At 47.7% G+C, this 24,588-nt stretch overlaps 1 protein-coding gene and 1 long non-coding RNA gene across 3 annotated transcripts in view; one reads left to right on the top strand and one right to left on the bottom strand.

Moving 5' to 3' along the window:
* The window catches only part of LOC147097306 (sorting nexin-27-like), a 138,986-nt gene that overhangs the window by 2,289 nt on the left and 112,109 nt on the right, over positions 1–24,588 (top strand). The window lies entirely within an intron of this gene.
* Positions 1,291–15,698, bottom strand: LOC147097307 (uncharacterized). Its single transcript, XR_015074351.1, has 3 exons — positions 15,534–15,698; positions 14,781–14,936; positions 1,291–1,531 (listed from the first exon to the last, which is right to left on the bottom strand). It is a non-coding gene; the product is annotated as an uncharacterized LOC147097307 (long non-coding RNA).

Here is a 24,588-nt window from a genome sequence, read left to right as displayed (position 1 = left end):
TCCCCCTCGCCCCGACCGGTCCCCCTCGCCCCGACCGGTCCCCCTCGCCCCGACCGGTCCCCCTCGCCCCGACCGGTCCCCCTCGCCCCGACCGGTCCCCCTCCTCCTCCCCCCCCCTCGCCCCGACCTGTCCTCCTCCTCCTCCCCCCCCCTCCTCCTCCCCCCCCCTCGCCCCGACCTGTCCTCCTCCTCCTCCCCCCCCTCCTCCTCCCCCCCCCTCGCCCCGACCTGTCCTCCTCCTCCTCCTCCCCCCCCCTCGCCCCGACCTGTCCTCCTCCTCCTCCTCCCCCCCCCCTCGCCCCGACCTGTCCTCCTCCTCCTCCTCCCCCCCCCCCCTCGCCCCGACCTGTCCTCCTCCTCCTCCTCCCCCCCCCCCCTCGCCCCGACCTGTCCTCCTCCTCCTCCTCCTCCCCCCCCCCTCGCCCCGACCTGTCCTCCTCCTCCTCCCCCCCCCTCGCCCCGACCTGTCCCCCTCCTCCTCCCCCCCCCTCGCCCCGACCTGTCCTCCTCCTCCTCCCCCCTCGCCCCGACCTGACCTGTCCTCCTCCTCCCCCCCCTCGCCCCGACCTGTCCTCCTCTTCCCCCCCCCCCTCGCCCCGACCTGTCCTCCTCCTCCCCCCCCCCCCCCCCCCCCCCCCCCCCCCCCCCTCGCCCCGACCCCAACTTGACCTGATCTCTCTGTGTGAGTGTGGGGGTCGGGCAAAGGGGAGTGTAGGGTTGGGCGGGGGAGTGTGGAGGATTTGGGGTGGGCAGGGCCCAGTTTGAGGGCGGTGGGTGGTTGGTTTCTACCCCAATGGGGAGGGGGGAAAGGTTGACTGCGGATCCCGGGATACCAGAGCTCCTGACTGGTCTGGGTTTTTAGGCCGGGTGGAGAGTGTCTGTTTGAGGAGGTGGGTGAGAACTGACATCAGTCTCCACCCCCCCCCCCCCCACATCCCCCCTACCTTCCTCACCCTTTTACCCCTTCCATCCCCTTACCCCCTCCACCAACCCCCTCTGCAAACCCCTCACGAAGGAGGATCTCTCCACCTGCCCCTGCTGCCCCTATCCATTTTCCCCCCCCACCCCCCCCAGGTTGGAGCGGGACAGTCTGGTGCGTCCTATCTTAGCCAGTTTACCGTTTCATGTAACAGACTGTATGGGTTTCTCGAAGCGAGCTGGCGATGTATCACTCTGCAGTGTTTCTGTAATATGATACGCAAGGTTCTGTTTGTATCATTTTATGGAAAGTTCTGAACTTTTCTCTCTCTCGTTAAGTGTCTGACCACAAAGGTTGGCTCGGAGCACGTTTTCAAACATTTTATTGCTGCTGTTTTGCTGACTTTAGCCACGGGCCGTACATTTGTTTGATTTTTTTTAGAAGTTTTTATTTCCTAACCAGTCGCTGATGTATCTCGGATGAAGACTTTCGCTGTTGGCAGCCTGCTGCGGTTTACCTCTGGCAGAAGCCGCATCCTGCCCGCTTGTCGGCTGTGGCCTGGGGGCCCCCCTCCTAGGCACATCCGCAGCATCGGATGTTTTGAGGCTGGAACTTGCAAAAAAAAAGGATGAAAAAGATTGTAATTTCAAAGCTAGCCCCGCTGGTAAAGTGGGCTGTTTTAAAATGAGATCTTCATACGAGACTCCTGCTTTAATTGCTGGTAAAATTATGAATATTGCCCAACTGAAATGCATTGATGTGAGATTTATACGGAAATAACTTAATTGAGGAGCTCTGATGTTGTAAATGACCAGAACAAAGGTGAGCGGGTTGCCATTGGAAACCAAACTAGTTGCAATTTCTTCCACTTGCCCATATATATCACGTATAGTAATTATGCAGTGGCTGAGCCCCCTCAAAGATTGATTTACATTTTTTTTAATAAGAATTTAATCTGCGCTGCGTTATTAGGGTATACTACTGATCTTTATATCACTAATTTATGGAAAGCTATCATGAAATAATAGAATATTACAGCGCAGGAGGTGTCGGTTTGGTCATCTGCAGGAACTGTCTACTTATTAATTCCCCTGTCCCTTCCCCTTGCCCTTTGAGATTTCTCCTCTTTTCAAATATTTATTCACTTCCCTTCTATAAGCTATTGTGGATTCTGCTCCCATCACAGTTTCTGACAGGGCATTTCATGTTCTAACAATTGTTCTCTGAAAAATAATTAATCCTCCTAAACCCCAGTCACTGACTCACTCACTAGCCAGTGGGAATAGTTTTCCACGATTGGCATTCATAAAAATCCCTCCTGATTTTGAATGCCTCTATCAGATCTCCTCTTGACCTTCTCTGTTCTAGTATAGTCCAGTTTCTCAAGTCTGTTGCTATTTTGCATACAACAGTAGTGCCTTTAAGGTAGTAAAAAGACCCAAGGCGCTTCACAGGAGCGTTCTCAAACAAAAGTTGACACCGAGCCACATAAGGAGACTTTCGGACAGGTGACAGGTTTTAAGGAGCATCTTAAGGAGGGGAGAGAGAGGCGGAGAGGTTTAGGGAGGGAATTCCAGAGCTTTAGGGCCCTGGCAGCTGAAGGCACGGCCGCCAGTGGTGGAGCGATAGAAATTGGAGATGCGCAAGAGGCCAGAATTGGACCAAAGGCACAGATCTCGGAGAGTTGTGGGGCTGGAGGGGGGTTACAGAGATGGGGAGGGTCGAGGGCCATGGAGGGATTTGAAGACGAGGATGATGATTTTAAATTGGAAGTGTTGCTGGACCGGGAGCCAGTGTAGGTCAGTGAGCGCTGGGTGATGGGTGAACGGGATTGGGTGTGATTTAGGATGCGGGCGGTAGAGTTGAAGTTGATGGAGTCCCATAAATTACACCAGTTTCTGAGTCGTCTCCTCAAGCAGAAATGTCGAAATAGTGGCCACATGCGCGCCTTTGGGCCCATGCCACACTCTGCTATTTGCCTTTATATTTTGTTCGCTGGTTTGTCCTGTTAGGATTTTGAGAGCCTGGTGATTTGGGAGTCACTTTGTTTAGCATTGTTGCCCCACTGGAAGATAAATCCTAAATCGGAATACCTGTTGGAGATATTTTCGAGGGTTTAAACTTTATCTACTGCGGAGAATCAATGGTATGCACCTGTTCAACCTACAAAGCTTGGACGCTCCTGCTCTGTTACAGCACGGATGGTGTAGCCCAATTTGTAGTTGTTAAAGGATAAGGAGATCATCAATTGAAGTTAATGTCCACCCCACCTGGGCCTTATTTTTGATACTTTTTCGGGATGGGAGAAGGACAGCAAAATGTGATGCAGGGCCATGAGGCAACAGCAGGGGAGTGGCACTGACTGGGCAGCTCTTTCGAAGAGCCGGCACAGGCACGATGGGCCGAATGGTCGCCTCCTGCGCTGTAGGATTCTGTGACTACTTGCTCGAGTGGAGGGTACGTGCTGACCGGGACTGGTTGGGGCCGAATGGCCTGTCTTTTTGTGTTGTACGTTCTGTGTAGACGGGTGGAGGAGCGGGCAGTGTGCTCCCCATCACCGGCAGCTGGGCCCTATTTCTCATACGGGATGTACTGGTGACAAGCAATAGACTGTTGGGTCAGTCCCGAGGATTCACCAAGAGGTGGGTTGAAGGTGTGTTAACACGTAAGCATTTTCCAAAAAGAAGCTCAATGTTCAAGGCCTTTTGGGAAAAAACCGCATTAATTTAAAAGACATTTTGGGAACCATAAAGAAAGACTTGCATTTATATCACGACTTCAGGACATCCTAAAGCGCTTTACAGCCATTGAAATAATTTTAAATGTAGTCACTGTTGTAATGTAGGAAATGCGGCAGCCAATTTGTGCACAGCAAGCTCCCACAAACAGCAATGTGATAATGACCAGATAATCTGATTTTTTAGTGATGTTGATTTGAGGGATAAATATTGGCCCAGGACACTGGGGATAACTCCCCCTGCCCGTCTTCGAAATAGTGCAATGGGTTCTTTTGTGTCCACCTGAGGGCAGACGGGGCCTCTGTTTAACGTCTCATCCGAAAGACGGCACCTCCGGCAGTGCAGCACTCCCTCAGCACTGCACTGGAGTGTCGGCCTAGATTATGTGCTCAGGCCTCTGGAGTTGGACTTGAACCCAGAGGCCTCTGCTATTTGGAGTTGGTCACTCGGAGGCACCCACGAGCTGTTTGTGGTCCGGGGTGGGGGAGTTAATGCACATGTCCTCATCCCTCCCTCTGGGCACCTCCCTCCCTCCTTCATAGTGGTAACGGGGCTGAGATTAGGAATTCAGCCTTATGGGCACAGCCCCCATGTCTCAGTCCCTGTGTCCATGCTCCATCACTGGATCGGTCTCGCCTGTCATCGGCCCATTAAAATAACATTGTCGTCCTGTTTCATTCTCGGCCTCATTCTGATCTGATGTATGGAAAAGGTTCTGGTGCTGGCACGGCTCGAGGGAAGGCTCAGTTCCAGTCTCTGACAACACTTCACTGTGTATCATTTAAAAACGAGGCGAGTCAGCCCCTTTCCAGCTTATTTTGTTCACACTTCTGCTTTATAAATTGTTTCTTAAAACGCCCGGCACTTTCTGGAATCGCCTGTGTCGCAGTAAATACTAAAAGAAAGAACTTGCATTTATATAGCGCCATTCCTGATCTCGAGACGTCCAGGTCAGCTCGCTACATGCTTAGCAGAGATTTCCTTTCGCCCCGTTAGCATGTGTGAGTGGCAGGAGCCCCAGATTCAGGAAACTGCCTCTTTAAAAGCGCTTCACAACCAATAAAGTACTTTTGAAGTGCAGTCGCTGTTGTAATGTAGGGAAATGCGGCAGCTAATTTGCGCACAGCAAGCTCCCACAAACAGCAATGTGATAATGACCAGATAATCTGTTGGTGGTGGTGGTGGTTGAAGGATAAATATTGGCTAGGACACGGGGAGAGCGCCCCTGCCGCTCTTCGAAATAGTGCCATGGGATCGTTTACAAATTGAAGAGGGCGGACGGGGCCTCGGTTTAACATCTCTTCTAAAAAGACGGCGCCTCAGACAGCACGGCACTCCCCTCAGCACTGCACTGGAGTGTCAGCCTAGATTTTGTGCTCCAGTCACCGGAGAGAGACTTGCACCCATGACCTTGTGACTCAGGCGCGCGTGTGATCTGCACTTGGACCTCAAACAGTACTGATCTGTAATTACAGGAAACTCTTCTGTCATCCGGCACCGACAGGACTGGCATGGTGCTGGTTTATCAAAGTCCGGATTACAGAGAGGTATAGTAAAAGGTACGAGAGCTCCGTACACAGCAACAGATCCAGGCGTCCCTGTTGCTTAGCAACAGGTGCAGGAACCCCGATTACGCAGCCACAGATCCAGGAACGGCCACTAATATGAAGTAAAACTTACCTGAACCTACTCCTGAATTTTGCCGGTTAACAGAGGTTTCTGGTTATTTAGGTGCTGGTAAATCGAGTTTCCTGTAGCTGGTTCTCCCCCTCCCCAAATATTACTGCAAAGGGGTGGGTGCGTGTAGCTGAGGTTCCTCAGGCAGTGCTGTGATCTCTGTTTGTTTTCGGAGGCACAAGTGTCCGATAGTGAAGTCCGTGTGATCTGTTAAAAGGTGTTTATAAAAAGGTAAAAAAAAAAATCAGTGCCTCGATGTGGCAGTGACCCGCAAAACGTGCAGCTCGTGACCACAGGCAGGACAAGCCCACGGTACCGCCCACGGTACCTCCCCCGAAGCCTAACCCCTTTCAGCTTTAGAGCTGTCGACTACTCCAAGAACTAAACTAACAAGTGCACTATAACCGTGCTTGTCTGAACCCTGTCACCTGCCCGAGGTAACTCCCCTCATTCTCAACCTTAAAATGTTCTCAGACTGACCTTTCAACCCTCTGCGAGTGCACATTGGCCCCTCGTACTAAATCTCTATTTGTATTAATTTCTCCGCTCGTCACTGCTATTTTGGGGGGAGTTGAGCATGGTGACTGCATCGAGGGAGGGAAGTGACCCTGTACCTACGGCTGGATGTACTGCATATCGTCACGTCTGCACTGGAGTTGTATTCTATACCAGTCAGGAACCAATCTTGCTGAATTGCACAGCCAAATATGTGGGGTTGCGGGGATAGGGCTTGGGTGGGATGGCTGTCGGTGTAGGGACCGGGTGCTAGGGTTTGGATGATCAGCCATGATCTCGTTGAATGGCGGAGCAGGCTCGAAGGGCCGAATGGCCTACTCCTGCTCCTATCTTCTATGTTTCTATCGCAAGGTCAGCATCAAAGTTCAAAGTAGAAAAGTAATTTGGATCGTGGAAACGTATTCCCTGGATGTTAATAGGCATTCACTCAGTTGTTCAAATCTGAGCTTTCATTTACAGGTGAAGAGATTTTTTGTTTCTTCAACAGGAGAATGGTTCTTTGCCATTTTTGCTCCGTAGAATAACAGGAACGTTCTCCGATTGGCGGGATGTGACGAGTGGTGTTCCCCAGGGATCTGTACTGGGGCAAAAGCAAAATACTGCGGATGCTGGAAATCTGAAATAAAAACAGAAAATGCTGGAAATATTCAGCAGGTCAGGCAGCATCTGTGGAGAGAGAGAAACGGAGTCAACGTTTCAGCTCGATGTTCTGACGAAGGGTCATCGACCTGCAACGTCAACGTTAACTCTGACTCTCTCCACAGATGCTGCCTGACCTCCTGAGTATCTCCAACATTTTCTATTTGTATATCTGTACTGGGCCTCGGCTTTTCGCCACATACAAAACAATGACTTGGATGAAAGAATATAGTTAGACGGCACAGTAAGTCGGGTAGATGGAAGCAGGAAGTTAGAAAGGGGCAAAACTATGGCAGATGGAGCCCAATGTGGGGAAGTGTGCGGTCATCCACTTTGGATCTGAGAATGACCGATTGGAATATTTTCTTAATGATCAGAGACAAGTAGCCACTGTTCCTGGGGGTAGCATTTGTCATGGTGCTAGTAATATACCAATTTATTGTTTTGGGGGTGTGGGAAATACTAGTAGTTTCTATGACCTCTCTGCATCTACCTGCAGTGTCTCTAGTTGCCACCTCAACCATTCAGTAAGAACGCCTACCATTGCCTGGACTGACCCTACTTGATTCTGCGGGAATAAGTACCACGCTTGATCAAGGAAGGTTGGTTTGGCTGTACCATTCGGCCCCTCGAGCCTGTTCCGTCATTCAGTGGGATCATGGCTGATCTGTACCTCGGCTCTATTTGCCCGCCGTTGCTCCATATCCCTGGATATCCTTGCCTGATTAAAACATCTATCAATCTCAGTTGGCCCGACATCCCTAGCCCTTTTGGGGAGAAATTTCCACTCCTATTTCGGACGAGTCGTTAACCTGAGGTCCTGTCTGCTCTCTCAGATGAGCGTAAAAGATCCCACGGCTCTATCTCGGAGAAGAGCAGGGGAGTTCTGGCCAATATTCATTCCTCAATCAACATAGCAAAAACAGATTATCTGGTCATTATCACATTGCTGTTTGTGCGATCTTGCTGCTGCGTTTCCTACATTATAACAGTGACTCCACTTTCAAAAGTACTTTATTGGCTGTAAAGCGCTTTGGAACACCTGGTGGTCGTGAAAGGTGCTATATCAATGCAAGTCTTTTTCTTTTTTTCTACATGCTCTTGTGGCCAGGGCTATTCGTCAGCATGGTCTGTGACTAGTGTGCAGGTGTAATGTATTTACAGTTAGTACATGTTGATCTACAGCATTTGAGGTTATGATTTTTTTCCCCTTTGTTGCGCAGCTCACCAAACCTCGGCAGTGTGCAAAGTGTGAACTTGTTTTCTCTCGGTGCCTGCGACAGTGACACTAAGTGTTAGCTGTCCTAAAGTGGAGCAGGAGGGACAGACTGATTCCCCCCCCCCCCCCCCCCCCCCCCCAAACAGCGCTTCCCAATTCAATATTTCGAATTGTCAGGATCCAGTCATCTGCTGAGAGCGGGGGTTAAAGGTGGCGAGATCCAGAATTCTCAGAACCAACCCGATTGTTGGCAGCTGAGTGGCTCCTTGGCTGCCTGTCGCCCTGGCAACCGGTTCGAGCCATCTCCTGGTGTAGGGGATCCTCGAGCTGATTGAAGTACTCAAACTCTGCGAATATGTTTTAAAAGGCCTTTGGTTCAGGGACATTAATGACCTCCATACCTCTCTGAATAAACCAGGAGTGTATTTCATCAGAGGTGTATATTACTGCGATTCTAAATGGAATTGGTGTTTGTGTGTGTTTGGGAGGAGGGGTGTGGTGTCCAGCATGAGCTCAGTGGAAGGATTGACCAGGCTGTACTGTGTGTGAAGTGATTGTTGCTTATGTGCAGCTCACCACAGACTGTACGTGGACTTGCCCTGGGCAACACAGGCAGGGGTTTGGCAGTTCTACTGTGTAACCAGCACCGCCTCTGTGGAAAAATCTCCAGGGGAACAATGCATCAGGGAGAAAAATCTCCATTTATGTAAAACATCAGCATTTAGCAGTTCACTTAGATTTCTAACTATTTTTATCATTTATGGGAAAGGAGTTTCAGTACTTGTGAATTTTTACCTTTTTATTAAATTCTTCTTTAAGCTAAGTAAATGCGCTACTGTTTTGTACACATTAAATTAACTACGGGCATGAATGCATAATTTTCCAGTTTGAGTTTGAAGAACAAAGGACACCAAAGGAAATCCACCGCAATTGGTGCCTTTATGCCAGAGGGGAGAGCAGGTCATGGACTAAATGATCATCTTGGAGTTGAGTTGAATTGAGCTGAATTATCTTGTGAATTTAGTTGGAAGGATATGTTCTCCGGCAGTTGGGGCCTGATCCACCCACCACTTGGCATCTCGACTTACCCAATCTTCACTAGGTTTTGGCTGCCGTGTTTATTTTGGCTTCAAATGAAAGCGCTCGCTCTGAACTATCCCGACCCACGGTTCCTCTCTAGTGTCGACCGTTTATGAGCCTCTTTAAGTACAGTGTAATGCGCAGTTTCAGTAATTTAAATTAAACAAGTGCATTTTCCAGTCAAACTCCAATTGTGCACAAAAGGGCTCTTGTAACATTTTAAATGCAATTGCTTAATTGGAATTCCTGCATAATTCAATTTTTTTTGACAAAACTGTCTGAATTATCGGAAGTAGACTGTGCCTTCAAATGATTTTATTGTTTCAGGTTGTCATGAGGTTGGTTCTGTTTAATTAATTTGGTTGCCCTGTGATCCTTCATATTTCTAAAAAGTTGTAAAATACTTTTCTACTAGCTGGGGGGGCCCGGCGTTGCCAGGGCAATTGTGGGCCGCGCGGTTTACGGCCGGGCGCTGGCGCTCCCGCGCTCTGTGTCACTCTCTTTCCCTCCCTGACCCCCCCTCTCTGCCTCCCCCCCTCTCTGCCTCCCCCTCTCTCTCCCTGCCCCTCTCTCTGCCCCTTCTCTCTCCCCCCCTCTCTCTCCCTGCCCCTGTCTGTCCCCTCTCTCTGTCCCTCCCTCTCCCTCTCCGTGTCTCTCCCTACTTTCATTTCTCTCCGTGCTTCACCTGTCCCTTGCTAGCGCCTGAGGCCTGGCCGGACTTACCTCGGTAGCAGAACGGAGTCAGTCAGAGAATGGGAGGCCGGGTGCCCAGCGGTCCGAAGCGAGCACGGGGTTGCTGATGATTAACGCGGCAGGCGTTTGGACCCGGTTGGCCGGGCGGCAGAGGAACGCTTTTCGCTGTGGACTCGTGTCCGATTGCGGTCGGGGACGGCTGGGTGGAAAGCCCCGGTTTTGCCAGTCCCGCACTCACGGCAAGAGAGAGAGAGAGAGAGAGAGAGGGAAGAGGAGAGAGAGAGACATTTTTTGAGCTTGAGGCCCGGCCGGTCTGTAATGGCCGCCACTCACCTAACTAACGGCAGTTTGAGGGGGAAAAATGGCGGCGAAGTTTGGGGAGGCTGGAGGATTAGGTCCCGCCCGTGCCGCACCGATTGGTCAACCATCAGGTCACTGAACTGTAGGATTGGTCAACCAGCACGTCACTCAGCGCTAATGAGAGGTAGGATTGGTCAACCGCTAATGAGCGGATTTTTGAACGTTTTTTGTATACTGTCCAAACAATTTTTGTCTGACCAAAAAGTAAATACGCCTATTAGACTCCCCTAATAAGCTTTCTTTTGATATATAACATACATGTAGGTACGCTCTATAACTTTTGAGTATTATATATATAAATAAAATAAAAAAAAATAATAGGCTAACATCTGCACACACAATCTGGTCTACAAAACCGTGCTTTCTATTGTCACATTTTGTTAACCTCTGCATTATAAATTCCTATGTCCACATTTATGATGGAAAATATCCATGTAAACTTGTCACGCTGTAGTATCATTTTCCCACCAGTGGTGATGCTATAGTGCTTCAGCTCCTCAGCCTATGCTTCAAGCAATTCTAAATCTCTGCTTCCTGAATTGCCATAAGTTTATAATATAAAATCAAAGTATTATACAAAAATACAGACAGAAGGTATGAATTTAAAATAGTGACTGAATTATGCCTGCCTGGCTTGGTTCATTTATTTCCCACCCTCTGACTCATAGAAACATAGAAGATAGGAGCAGGAGTAGGCCATTCAGCCCCTCGAGCCCGCTCCGCCATTCAATGAGATCATGGCTGATCATTAAATTCAGTACCCTGTCCCTGCTTTCTCCCCATATCCCTTGATCCCCTTAGCCTTAAGAAATATATCTAACTCCTTCTTGAATATATTTAATGAATTGGCCTCAACTGCCTTCTGTGGTAGAGAATTCCACAGGTTCACCACTCTGGGTGAAGAAATTCCTCCTCATCTCAGTCCTAAATGGCTTACCCCTAATCCTTAGACTGTGACCCCTGGTTCTGGACTCCCTGACCATCGGGAACATCCTTCCTGCATCTAGTCTGTCTAGTCCTGTTAGAATTTTATAAGTTTCAATAAGATCCCCTCTCATTCTTCTAAACTCGAGGGAATATAAGCCTAATTGACCCAATCTCTCTCCATACGTCATTCCTGCCATCCCAGGTATCAGTCTGGTGAATCTTCGCTGCACTCCCGCCATGGCAAGAACATGCTTCCTCAGATAAGGCGACCAAAACTGCACACAACACTCGAGGTGTGATCTCACCAAGGCCCTGTACAACTGCAGCAAGACATCCTTGCTCCTGTACTCGAATCCTCTTGCTATGAAGGCCAGCATACCATTTGCCTTCTTAACTGCCTGCTGCACCTGCATGTTTACCTTCAGCGACTGGTGCACAAGGACACTCCGGTCTCGTTGCACTTCCCCTTTTCCCAATCTATTGCTGTTCAGAATATCTGCCTTCCTGTTTTTGCCACCAAAGTGGATAACATCGCATTTATCCACATTATACTGCATCTGCCCCAATCGCCCAACCTATCCAAATCGTACTGGAGTTTCTCTGCATCCTCCTCACAGCACACACGCCCACCCAGCTTTGTGTCGACTGAAAACTTGGAGATATTACATCTAGTTCCCTCGTCTAGATCATTAATATATATTGTGAATAACTGGGGTCCTAGCACCGATCCCTGCGGTACCCCACTAGTCACTGCCTGCCACTCGGAAAAAGACCCGTTTATTCCAACTCTTTGATTCCTGTCTGCCAACCAGTTCTCTACCCAAGTCTCAGTACCTTACCCCCAATCCCATGTGCTTTAACTTTGCACGCTAGTCTCTTATGCGGGACCTTATCGAAAGCCTTCTGAAAGTCCAAATACACCACATCCACTGGTTCTCCCTTATCTATTCTACCAGTTACATCCTCAAAAAATTCCAGATTAGTCAAGCGCGATTTAACTTTTGTAAATCAATGCTGACTTTGTCTGATCCTGTCACTGTTTTCCAAGTGCTCTGCTATTACATCTTTTATAATGGATTCTAGCAATTCCCCACTACCGATGTCAGGCTTACTGGTCTATAATTCCCCGTTTTTTCTCCACCACCTTTTTTAAATAGTGGGGTTACATTAGCTACCCTCCAATCCATGGGAACTGTTCGAGTCTATAGAATTTTGGAAGATGACCAGCAATGCATCTACTATTTCTAGGGCCACTCCCTTAAGTACCCTAGGATGTAGATTATCAGGCCCTGGGGATTTATCGGCCTTCAATCCCGTCAATTTCCCTAACACCATTTCCCTACAAATACTGATTTCACTCAGTTCCTCTCTCTCATTAGACCCTATGTTCCCCGACATCTGAGTGTTTATTTGTGTCCTCCTTTGTGAAGACAGAACCAAAGTATGTACTTAATTGCTCAGCCATGTCTTTGTTCCCCACTATAAATTCCCCTGATTCTGACTGCAAGGGACCTACGCTTAACTTTACCAATCTTTTTCTCTTCATATATCTCTAGAAGCTTTTAGTCAGTTTTTATGTTCCCTGAAAGCTTACTCTCATACTCTATTTCCCCCTCTTAATTAATCCCTTTGTCCTCCTTTGCTGAATCCTAAACTGCTCCCAATCCTCGGGTTTGCTGCTTTTTCTGGCCAATTTATATGTCCTCTCCTTGGATCTTATGCTATCTCTAACTTCCCTTGCTAGCCACAGTTGAGTCACCTTTTTTGTTTTATTTTTATGCCAAACGGATGGACAAATTTTGTAGTTCATCCATGCGATCTTTAAATGTTTGCTGTTGCCTATTCACCGTCAACCCTTTAAGTAACATTCCCCAATCCATCCTAGCCAACTCACGCCTCATACCATCGTAGTTTCCTTTATTTAAATTCAGTACCCAAGTCTCTGAATCAACTACTTCTCTCTCCATCTTAATGAAGAATTCTCCATCTTAATGAACCCAATCCATCCTAGCCAACTCGCGCCTCATACCATCGTAGTTTCCTTTATTTAAATTCAGTACCCAAGTCTCTGAATCAACTACTTCACTCTCCATCTTAATGAAGAATTCGATCATATTATGATCGCTCCTCCCCAAGGGGCCTTGCACAACAAGATTGCTAATTAATCCTTTCTCATTACATAATACCCAGTCTAAGATGGCCTGATCTCTAGTTGGTACCTCGACATATTGGTCCAGGAAACCATCCTGTATACACTCTAGGAATTCCTCTTCCACAGTATTGTTACTAATTTGGTTAGACCAATCTATATGTAGATTAATAAAGTCACCCATGATAACTGCAGTGCCCTTATTGCACGCATCTCTAATTTCCCGTTTAATGCCATCCCCAACTTCAGCATTACTGTTTGGGGGTCTGTATACAACTCCCACTAACGTTTTCTGCCCCATGGTATTTCTCAGTTCTACCCATACAGACTCCACATCATCAGAGCTAATATCCTTCCTTACTATTGTGTTAATCTCTTTAACCAGCAATGCTACCCCAGCGCCATTTCCTTTTTGCCTGTCCTTCCTGAATATTGAATACCCCTGGATGTTGAATTCTCAGCCTTGGTCAACCTGGGGCCATGTCTCCGTAATCCCAATTATATCATATCCGTTTACATCTATTTGCGCAGCTAATTCATCCACCTTATTATGAATGCTCCTCGCATTAAGACACAAAGCCTTCAGGCTTGTTTTTTTTTAACACTCTTAGACCTTTTAGAATCATTGTTTACTGCGGCCATGTTTGATTTACACCCTTGATTTCTCTGCCTTCCACTTTTGCTTTTCTCCTTCCTGTTTTTTGCTTCTATCCTTGCTTCTCTTTCCTCTGTCTCCCTGCACAGGTTCCCAACCCCCTGCCATTTTAGTTTATCCCTCCCCAACAGCAGTAGGAAACACTCCCCCTAGGACGTCGGTCCCCGTCCTGCCCAGGTGCAAACCGTCCAGTTTGTACTGGTCCCACCTCCCCCAGAACCGGTTCCAATGTCCCAGGAATTTGACTCTCTCCCCCTTGCACCATTCTTCTAGCCACGTATTCATCTGAAATATCCTTCTATTTCTACTCTGACTAGCACGTGGCACTGGTAGCAATCCTGAGATTACTACCTTTGAGGTCCTATTTTTTAAATTTACCTCCTAACTCCCTATATTCAGCTTTTAGGACCTCATCCTGTTTTTTACCTATATGCACCACGACAACTGGCTGTTCACCCTCCCCCTCCAGAATGCCCTGCAGCCGCTCCGAGACAGCCTTGACCCTTGCACCAGGGAAGCAACATACCATCCTGGAGACTGGCTTGCGGCTGCAGAAACGCCTATCCCCCTTACAATAGAATCTCCCGCTCTTTTTCCTCCTGTCCCGTGCAGCAGACCCACCCATGGTGCCAGGAAGTTGGTTGCTGCTGCCTTCCCCCGATAAGCCATCCTCCCCAAAGCGGTATATCTGTTTGAGAGGGGGCTGGCCACAGGGGACCCCTGCAGTACCTGCCTGCGCTTACTACTCTGCTTGGCGGTCACCCATTCCCTTCCTGCCTGTGCAGCCTTTACCTGCGGTGTGACCAACTGATTAAACGTGATATCCACGGCGTCCTCAGCATCGCAAATGCTCCAGTATGTATCCATTCGCAGCTCCAGCGCCACAATGCGGTCTGCCAGTAGCTGCAGCTGGATACACTTCCCGCACACATGGTCGTCAGGGACACAGGAAGTGTCCCTGATTTCCCACATAGTGCAGGAGGAGCATGCCACGGGGCCGAGCTTTGCTGCCATGACTTACCCTTTAATTAATTTAAATTAAATCAATACCACCAATTATACTACAATTAAATGATATACTCAAGGGCCCTTGTTTCCTAGCACTCCCCGCTACACAACAGAGACCTTAGAAACTATAACCACAAAATTTAGCCCGTCTAAACTTTATAAACTATGAACCATAAGTATAGAGTAGTATAAGTACTCACCCAATCAGCTGCTTCCTCCTGCCCGCGTCACGTTTTGAATCGTGACGTGGCTCTGGAACGCCGACACCGGTTTGAGAGATTGGTAAGCCTCTTTATCCCGCGAAAGTGAGTTTAAATACTCTCTGAACCTCTGCTCTCACCGCTCCCGACAATGGCCTGTGGGGGAAAAAAAGCCCGCGAAAGTGAGTTTAAATACTCACTGAATCTCCGCTCTCACCGCTCCCGACAATGGCCTGTGGGGGGAAAAAAAGCCCGCGAAAGTGAGTTTAAATACTCACTGGACCTCCGCTCTCACCGCTCCCGACAATGACTTCTTTTCACCTGAAGAGTACAGTTGGTCCCTGTATATAATATCACAGCAGATCGACTAGTTCATTATAATGTATATTTTATGTCTTAATAGATACCATTTCTAAGCAATAGATTTTGTTGTACATATTATGTTTGCATCATTTTGATGTCAACAGACTGGTCTTTCTAAATGTGTGTACTTTTATGCTTTATTTTCTAAAAACTTAATTTTCTGTGTATAGCTATGTCTTTCAGTCTTCACTGCAAAAAGCAAAGGAAATCCCCAGTTAATAGAAACCTACAGCACAGAAGGAGGCCATTCGGCCCATCGTGCCTGTGAAAGAGCTATCCAATTAGTCCCATAACCCCACAAACTTTGCCTTTTCAAGTGTATTTATCCAGTTCCCTTTGGAAAGTTACTGTTCAATCTGCTCCCACCACCCATTCCAGATCACAACTCACTGCGTAAAAAAGAAAACATCTCCTCATCTTCCCTCTGGTTCTTTTGCCAATAATCTTGAATCCGTGTCCTCTGGTTACCGACACTCCTGACCACGGAAACTGTTTCTCCTTATTTACTCTATCAAAACCCCATAAAATTTTGATAATGCTTTGATGTTGATTGAATGTTTGGAAATGTGTGCGTCAGTGTGACTAGGAAATTACTTGGGGAAATTGATGTTGAACAGGCACCTGAAGCAGTTGATGGGTGCCAGAATTCCTGAGTTCATCCTGCTTTAATCCAGTTTGCGCCAACTGGTTATTTAAATACGGCTTATTTCCAGCCAAGTGCACTAGCTTGGAGTACATAGCTGTTGTGGTGGCTCACAACACTGCTCTTTCTCTTGGAGTATCTGGTTTCACATGCAGCTCAGACCGATGGGATGAGTGCCATCTCTATTGTAAGGGTCCCGCAGTAAAACCGGCCTGGTCGGTCTTCAGCCTCTTAATAACTGGCACGAATCTGGCTGCATATAGTGACACCATGATTCCTGGCCAGAATGGAAATGATTGGGAAATTTCCCCCGTCGATCACTGCTGTAAGTGACTGAGATTAATTTTACTCACATCATTTGTATATAACTATCCTCTACTCTCAGCACTATGCTGGAGGAATCACTCTGCTTTTAGACGCTGCTGCAGATTCGGTCATGAGTTCTGTTTGCTGTAGTTCAGAGAGACTCAATAGACTCTGTCCCCCTTTTCCCAGCCCCTAACTTGCTTCACAATCTATTCCTTTTCCTGCTTTTTTTCCAGTTCTGACGAAGGGTTTCGACCTGAAACGTTAACTCTGTTTCTCTCCACGGATGCTGCCTGGGCCTGCTGAGTTTTTCCAGCGTTTTCTGTTATTTCAGATTTCCAGCATCCGCAGTATTTTGCTGTCGTAGACTCTGTAGACTGTTTGCTGTGGTGTATTGTTTAAACAGACTCTGCTGAGTAAATTAACTTTGTTGTAAAATGCACTGTTTGCTACGAGTCCTCTTAAGTTCCGCCCCACCTCCAACTCAATGGCTGACATAGTGGTGTCAATAGACACTGCAACTATCTACAGCACAAAGCTGCCCATAACCTGGCACTGACTTGGCATTCAGAGAGGCTGCAAGAAGGGGATTTTGTGGAAACGGGCTTCCCTCCCTGAGCTATGCAACGTGGCAGTGCAGGGGCAGCTTTACACTCCATCTACACCTGACCTTGATGCTGACTGACACAGGCTGTAGGGGCTTCCCTTACCAAGACATCACAAAATGTTTCCAGTGACTGAACGATTCAGTGCCTTTCCAGTGAGTTTATTTGAATGAGAATACATGCATGTCAGGATAATACTACAACATTTTTAATTGTAGATGTTTGTCATTCTGTCGCATTATTATATTGAATTAAAAGAACCCCATACTGTATTGGACTGCAAACTAATTGTTTTACAAATTGCAGATTACTTAATTTCAATTGTCTTGTTTTTGAAGAATCAACAGTGAAAATATTTTGCTGTCTAAAATACTTGCATAAGAGAGTGTGGTGCCCAACAAAACCCAAGGGTCCACTTGGCCAGCTGTCTTGAGGCTCACAGCCTTGTGTCACGATATAACTGCAAGAAAGACTTGCATTTCTATAGTGCCTTTCCTGACCTCAGGGTGCCCCAAAGCACTTTACAGCTAATGAAGTACTTTTTTTATTTTTTTATTTTTTTTAAAGTGTAGTCACTGTTGTAATGTAGCAATGAGCACAGACAGCAATAAATAAATGACCAGGCCATCTGTTTTATGTGGTGGTCTCTACATTGGGGAGACCAAATGCAGATTGGGTGACCGCTTTGCGGAACACCTCCGTTCAGTCCGTAAGGATGACCCCGAGCTTCCGGCCGCCTGTCATTTTAATTCACCGCCCCATTCCCACTCGGACCTCACCGTCCTCGGACTCTTGCATTGTTCCACGGAAGCTCACCGTAAACTCGAGGAACAGCACCTCATCTTCTGATTAGGCACTTTACAGCCTTCCGGACTCAATATCGAGTTCAACAATTTCAGATCATAACCTCGGCCCCTATTACATTTTTACTTTTCTTATCCACACCTTTGTTTTGCCCCCCCCCCTTTTCTCTCTCCCACATGGCAGCTGTCTCCCATTCTGCCAGCGCATTTCACACCTAATCTAGAGCCGCCTTTTGTCTCCACGAGTCCTATCACCATCTCGTCTTATTTTGAATACCTCTTAATGTCTCTTCTCTTTTGTTCTCTCCCAGCCTGGCCTCTCAATCTATTTCATTTCCTGTGCTTCTTTAGTCTTGACAAAGGGTTTTCACCTGAAACGTTGACTCTATTTTCTCTCCACGGATGTTGCCTGGCCTGCTGAGTTTTTCCAGCATTTTCTGTTGTTTTTTCGGATTTCCAGCATCTGCAGTATTTTGCTATCGTACATCTGTTTTATGTGTTGGTTGAGGATAAATGTTGGCCGGGATACCCGGGGGCAGCTCCCCTCCTCTTTGAATAGTGCCACGGGGAGCCTTGGTTTAACGTCTCATCCGAAAGACGGCACCTCCGACAGTGCAGCACTCCCTCAACACTGAACTGGAGTGTCAGCCTAGATTTTGTGCTCAAGTCTCTGGGCCTTAAATTCACAACCTTCTGCCTCTGAGGTGGGTACTACCCATTGAGCCACGGCTGACGCTGTTTTATCGTGCCTTATCGGACCTCAAACGTCCTAGATTTCTTCACATGCAATAAATTACTGAGTGTGAGTTATATAGGAAAACACAGTGGCAAGTTCGTGCAGATTCCACAAATCGAGACGATCCGTTTTTCTGTTTTAGGAACCAGAGGTCACAATCAACAACTGAAGAAGCCAGAAGGTTAGCTTAACTGAAGGAATAGCTCCCTAATATTGGAAGTAACAGAGCAATATTTAATGCTGGGCCCAACAATGAAAATAATTCTTTTCAGGAGAATTTGATGTTTTCCTGGAGTCTGAGGCTTTGGCTTAAAGCCAAGATTTTCTATTTGCCAATCTGAGGTTTGTATTTATTAAACTGTACTTTGCCCTTTGGAGAGAAAATGGCTGGAGGTTCAGATCTGCATATTGCTGACCCACAGCATAACTCTGGGAGTTGCGGTATTGTCAGACTGGAGTTACGAGGACCCCTTTCTTCTCCGATTGTTCTGGTAAAGTTCACGTGCATGGGGTTAGGAAAATCACAGGACTACTCGGAGAGATGGGCAATCTTCACTTCTTTCTCTGCCGCGCGCACGCTCTCGCTCACCCAGGCCTCATCTGTTTGGACAACCAAACCTAACTTAAGAAGTAATGTAGGAACAGACTGCTGTCTAGAGCAATATAAATATTTACAGTGTTCTATAGTTTGCAATATCTGACTGGAAAGGGCATCAAGGAATATGGCGATAGGGCCGGTGAATGGAGTTGAGGCAGAAGATCAGCCATGATCTCATTGAATGGCGGAGCAGGCTCGAAGGGCCAAATGGCCGACTCCTGCTCCCATTTCTTATGTTCTTATCTCTTCAGGGCCGCTAAGGGGTGTTTAGTGATTAGTAATCGGGTGCAACGCATTGATAAAATAATGAATTTTTCTGTAGCTGTTATTCTGTGGTCAGGAATTCCAGATGAGTAAATGGGAAGTTCTTGGCTAGTGGGAATGGTATGAAATGAAAGTGAATAAGATGTAGTTTGGGCCATCAGAATTGGGAGCTTTTTACTCTTTGTTCTAGCAGCCCTGAGGGGTGCAGTAGCCTTTCTAGTTACGGCACTGGCCTAAGCAATCCAGAAGTTGAGTGTAAATCCCCACCAAGACAAGTTGGGAAATTTGAATTGATGAAATCTGGTGATTTGTGTGCTGGCAACAGAAAAATAACCATGGAAGTTGATGGATTATCATTAACAACCCAACCAATTCAGGAATTCCTTCAGGGAAGGGAACCTGCCTCTCCTACTTGGACTGACCTACATGTGACTCCAGTCCCACACTACATGGTTGACTCTCAGTGCCCTCGGGGCAACGGGGGATGGGCAATAAATGCGGCCTTGCCAGCGACACACACTTTCCCCCCCCCCCCCCCTTCTCAGATTATAAATGGGATATCGCAAATACAAATATAAAAATAGACTTTGAGGGAACTTCACTCTGCAGCTAACCCTAGTTTTGCTGCACTTGGGAGCAATATTCACTCTAAGCTACGCGCGTGCATGTCCGCCCAGCAGTCTGTGAGGTCTCTCGCGCAGGCCGCTCACTAGCTTTTTCATTTGAAAAACCGCGCATGCGCAGAAATTTAAGGGACCGCACATTGAAATAAACAGGCCGAGCACACCAAAGACAATTTAGAGGGAACATTGCTTGGGAGTGCTCGATGGGGCAGAGTAGAGGGAATGTCTCTTGGCATTTAACTGTACTGTACCAGATCTGGGAGTACTTGAAAAGTCTTTCCTCTGTACCCATGTCCCTTGCCCTGATGCGCGCAAAAGTAGTGTGCATTGGAGATGTGGCACGTGTACAGTGCGATCAATCATTACACCTAGTACAAGCATTGATGCTAAATGATACCTTGTGCCAGAGACTAAAATGTCCCAAGAAAAATAATGAAGGTAGGATAATATTGAAATAATTGTGATCTGCTTGTGTTAGTAAAGGAGTTGATCCGATATGGACTGCACTGTGCTGGTACACATCAATCACCTGAGGGGGCCGCAGAGGAATTGTCCAGATCTCTCTCACCACCCCCCCCCCTTGTGGTCCTGGGTTTTTAGCCTCTCCCAGGAGATGACATTGGCGGGGTGGGGAGTTAGGAAGTGTCCAGTCACAATGCTCCCAGCATCATGTGTGGGCCAGACTTGGTGGCCTTTTCCTGCCTATCATTTTCGTATATGCGTAATTAACTTTCTACTTCAAAATATACGGGGAATTGTCGAAACAAGAAAGGGCCATTTGACCCAGCAAGCCTGCCCCCCCCCCCCCCCCCCTTTAATCTCAATCCTACTTCCTGGTCTTCAATTCCAAAAACTTCATTGGCTCCATCAAGTCTCCCACTAAGTCCTTCTCGCCCATCACACCTGTCCTTTCTGACCTCCACTGGCTCCCTGTCCCCCCACTCCCCCCAATACATTGAGTTCAATATCCTTATCATTGTTTACAAGTCCCTCCGTGGCTTTGCTTCGAAAACACCTCCACTCTACTTCCCCCTCGTGTCCCCCCCGCCCATGTGTGAGAGCGCTTGCAGGCAACGATTGCTAGCTGTGGTTTGTGGGTGCAACAAAAAAGATTCTGCCTCTAGTGATGTCAAAGCCTCACACCAGCTTGTGCGGAGCCTTCCTCTAGGGCGCCCAACTAGGCTGCAACTTAGACATCTTCAAAGATTCGCAGACACCTCGTATCCACTCAAGTGCTTTGTGATTTGTCTAACTGTGTGAGGGAGTTGTGCACAGCTGGAATGTGGTGTCAGTGATGGGGTGTGCACAGCTGGAATGTGGTGTCAGTGATGGGGTGTGCACAGCTGGAATGTGGTGTCAGTGATGGGGGTGTGCACAGCTGGAATGTGGTGTCAGTGATGGGGGTGTGCACAGCTGGAATGTGGTGTCAGTGATGGGGATGTGCACAGCTGGAATGTGGTGTCAGTGATGGGGGTGTGCACAGCTGGAATGTGGTGTCAGTGATGGGGGTGTGCACAGCTGGAATGTGGTGTCAGTGATGGGGATGTGCACAGCTGGAATGTGGTGTCAGTGATGGGGATGTGCACAGCTGGAATGTGGTGTCAGTGATGGGGGTGTGCACAGCTGGAATGTGGTGTCAGTGATGGGGTGTGCACAGCTGGAATGTGGTGTCAGTGATGGGGATGTGCACAGCTGGAATGTGGTGTCAGTGATGGGGGTGTGCACAGCTGGAATGTGGTGTCAGTGATGGGGATGTGCACAGCTGGAATGTGGTGTCAGTGATGGGGATGTGCACAGCTGGAATGTGGTGTCAGTGATGGGAATGTGGTGACAGTTGCGTTTAGGCACCAGTTGACGCACTTAACTGATGAAGAAGTTACTTCCCTTTCATCAGTAAAGCACACAGTGCCCCATGCAACTATAGATTGGGTTGTGATGCTCCCAGAAATGTTAATGCGAGTTGATCTTGATAACTATTGGCAGCTGGAGAGTTGTGGGAAGGATTAGACATCTTGCAAGAGGTGGCCTTTATAGAGCAGCTTAGTAACTGCAGTACTGGAGCACGGGGCTCATAGGAACACACAGTGAAGACCAGTGAGTCGATTGATCCTGTCCTATACTAGCAGGGTGTACATTCAGCATAGTATCGTCCCAATCTCTTTGCTGCCCCCCTCTCTTCTCCCCCCCCCCCCCCCCCCCCCACAAACGCAGCCACACAATCGGGTGCGGCAGAAACACATGGGGGGTAAAAGAAATTTGGGCCAATTTAGGACAAAAACTGGGGAGATTCTTCACTGACCTCTGAAGGAGATTGAACAAGTTCCAGGAGACCATGGTGATTGGGTGACCCCCCCCAGTAGCCTACCTACCTTCCATATGAGGTTATGTTGGTCACTCATGGGAACTCCTCCAGCTCCCTCAATATCTTGCCCTCTTCTGAACCTTTTCCAGTGCATCTACATAGCCCACCATGTGAGGGGACAAAAACAGGACACTATTCTAGATGTGGCCTGACCAAGGCCTTGTATAGAGGAAGGACAATATTTCCAAGTGTTAGCCTTGGCTCAGTGGTAGCATTCTTGCCTCTGAGTCAGAAGCTAAGTCCCACTCCAGAGGCCTGAGCACAAAATCTAGGCCGACACTCCAGTGCAGTACTGATGAGTGCTGCACTGTCCGAGCTGCCGTCTTTTGGATGAAATGTTAAACCGAGGCCCCGTCTGCCCTCTTGGATGGATGTAAAAGATCCCATGGCACTATTTCAAAGAGCAGGGGAGTTCTCCCCGGTGTCCTGGGCCAATATTTATCCCTCAACCAACATCACTAAAACAGATTAACTGGTCACTATCACATTGCTGTTTGTGGGAGCTTGTGTGCAAATTGGCTGCTGCATTTTCTACACTACAACAGTAACTACACTTCAAAAGTGTTTCATTGGCTGTAAAGTGCTTTGGAATGTCCTAAACTTGTGAAAGGCGCTATAGAAATGCGAGTTCTTGATTTTATGTTTAGTCGTTCTGGCAGTACATCCTAACGCCATGTTCACTTTTACAATAGCCTTGTAGCTTTGGCCTTGGGACTTCAGTGACTCAACAGCCTTGAGCTCATAACCCTAAATGATGCGCACAGCTTGGTGTTGCTCCCATCCAACTGCATTGCACTACCTTTACCAATATTGAAGGGCATCTGCCAGAAACGGGACCATTCCCCCCCTTCTTCCCCCCACCCCCCCCCCCCCCCAATCTCATCTAGATCTGCCTGCGATTCCTTTTTCTGGTCCTTTTGTACATCCGTCAGAAGCCACACACAAGCTGTGCTCACAGTGACTGAGCTTCAATCGCAGTTTGTTTCCTTGCTATTTCTTTTTACTGTATTTGAAAGAAAAATAATTCTCCACTCAACATTTTCGAATGATTTGCTCTCGGGCCTTTGAGATTTCCGCTCTGTAGCTGAGAGTTGAAAGTTTGCCAGAGGGGCCCAAAGTGTCTAGCCTGCTCATGTTCTCTGTTACGTCTGGATAGGGCAGCTGAAATTTGTGCTAACAATGAGCTCACACCCAGGGAGGGAAAGGCTAGGGAAATTTTTTTTTCCCCAATGCAAAATATCTGGTTTTATGAAATAGTTCTGGGAGCAGACAGTTTTGTTCACTAGAGAACATGAGAATCAGGAGCAGAAGTGGCCCTTCGAGCCTGCTCCTTGCTGAGCTGTTGAATGTATTCAAGGCTGAGAGAGAGATTTTTGGACTCTAGGGGAATTGAGAAATATGGGGATCGGGCGAGAAAGTCGAGTTGAGTTTGAAGATCAGCCATGACCTTATTGAATGGCGGAGCAGGCTTGAGGGGCTGTATGGCCGACTCCTGCTCCTAATTCTTATGTTTTTAGGTTGATTTAATATCCCCTCACATCCTAAGGGTGCTCACTAGAATTCATACTCTTGCAGACGGACCAGAGAATGATTGAATTACCTGTGACCCTGTAATGGCTGGTAAACCAGCAAGGTGAGATGAAATTGACATTTATTGCGTTGTCTGGCACATTGATTTTTCCGAGTTCGCCAATATGTAGTTTACTTGACGAACTCTTTGTTATCTTGTCCAACAAGAAAGTAGCCTCACACTAGTGAGCTGCGTATTGTGCGGTTTGGTTACAGCAGGAACGTGTGTGCCATGCGGTACTTGCTGTGTTCATGTCCAGCTGCTGGATAGCATTAACTCGCCGATCAATTTTAGCCAAGCAGATCCCTCCATGTCCTCTTTCTTTCCCCCCCCCCCCCCCCCCCCCCCCCCCATCTCCTCATTTAGTGTAAACAGTTTTTCAATAGCTGAGCCTTCCTTGCCTTTTTCATGCTTCCCGCTCTATTTAGGTGCTGCTCTCCCGCCTGAATACAGGAAACTTTCGATTAACTGGCCCCTAAATAACCGGAACGCTCGATCCACCGGCAAAATTCAGGAGTCGGTTCAGGTAACTTTTTTTACTTTTATTACTTTTTTTACTCCATTTGTTGCTGTGCAAGGGTGTAGCTGCAGCTGTTGCTAAGCTGCAGAGACGCTTGCAACTTGTGCCGATTGTTCTGAAGCTGAAGCAACAGAGTTTGTTGCTTTATACGGAGCTCTGAGCTCCGTATCTTTTACTATAGCGTTCGGTTGTCCAGCATTGTTGATGAACCGGCACCACGTCGGGCCCGTCTGTGCCAGGAACAGAAAGTTTCCTGTAGCTCCTTCTGTCCTGAAAACATCCCCGGCCGCTCGCCAAATGACAGTTACTTTTACACCAGTTCGACTGCCATTTATTCATATGCTTGGTTTCCGTGGTAAGCTCCTTCTTTACCAAGTGCCAAGTCTACTTGTATTTTGCATCCTGTTGTCGAGTT

This window comes from Somniosus microcephalus, chromosome 32 (assembly GCF_052327205.1).
Source record: "Somniosus microcephalus isolate GS21.2 chromosome 32, FLI_Smic_1.0, whole genome shotgun sequence".
In the NCBI taxonomy this organism is placed as follows: Eukaryota; Metazoa; Chordata; class Chondrichthyes; order Squaliformes; family Somniosidae; genus Somniosus; species Somniosus microcephalus.
This window is presented reverse-complemented; position numbering and strand designations above follow the sequence as displayed.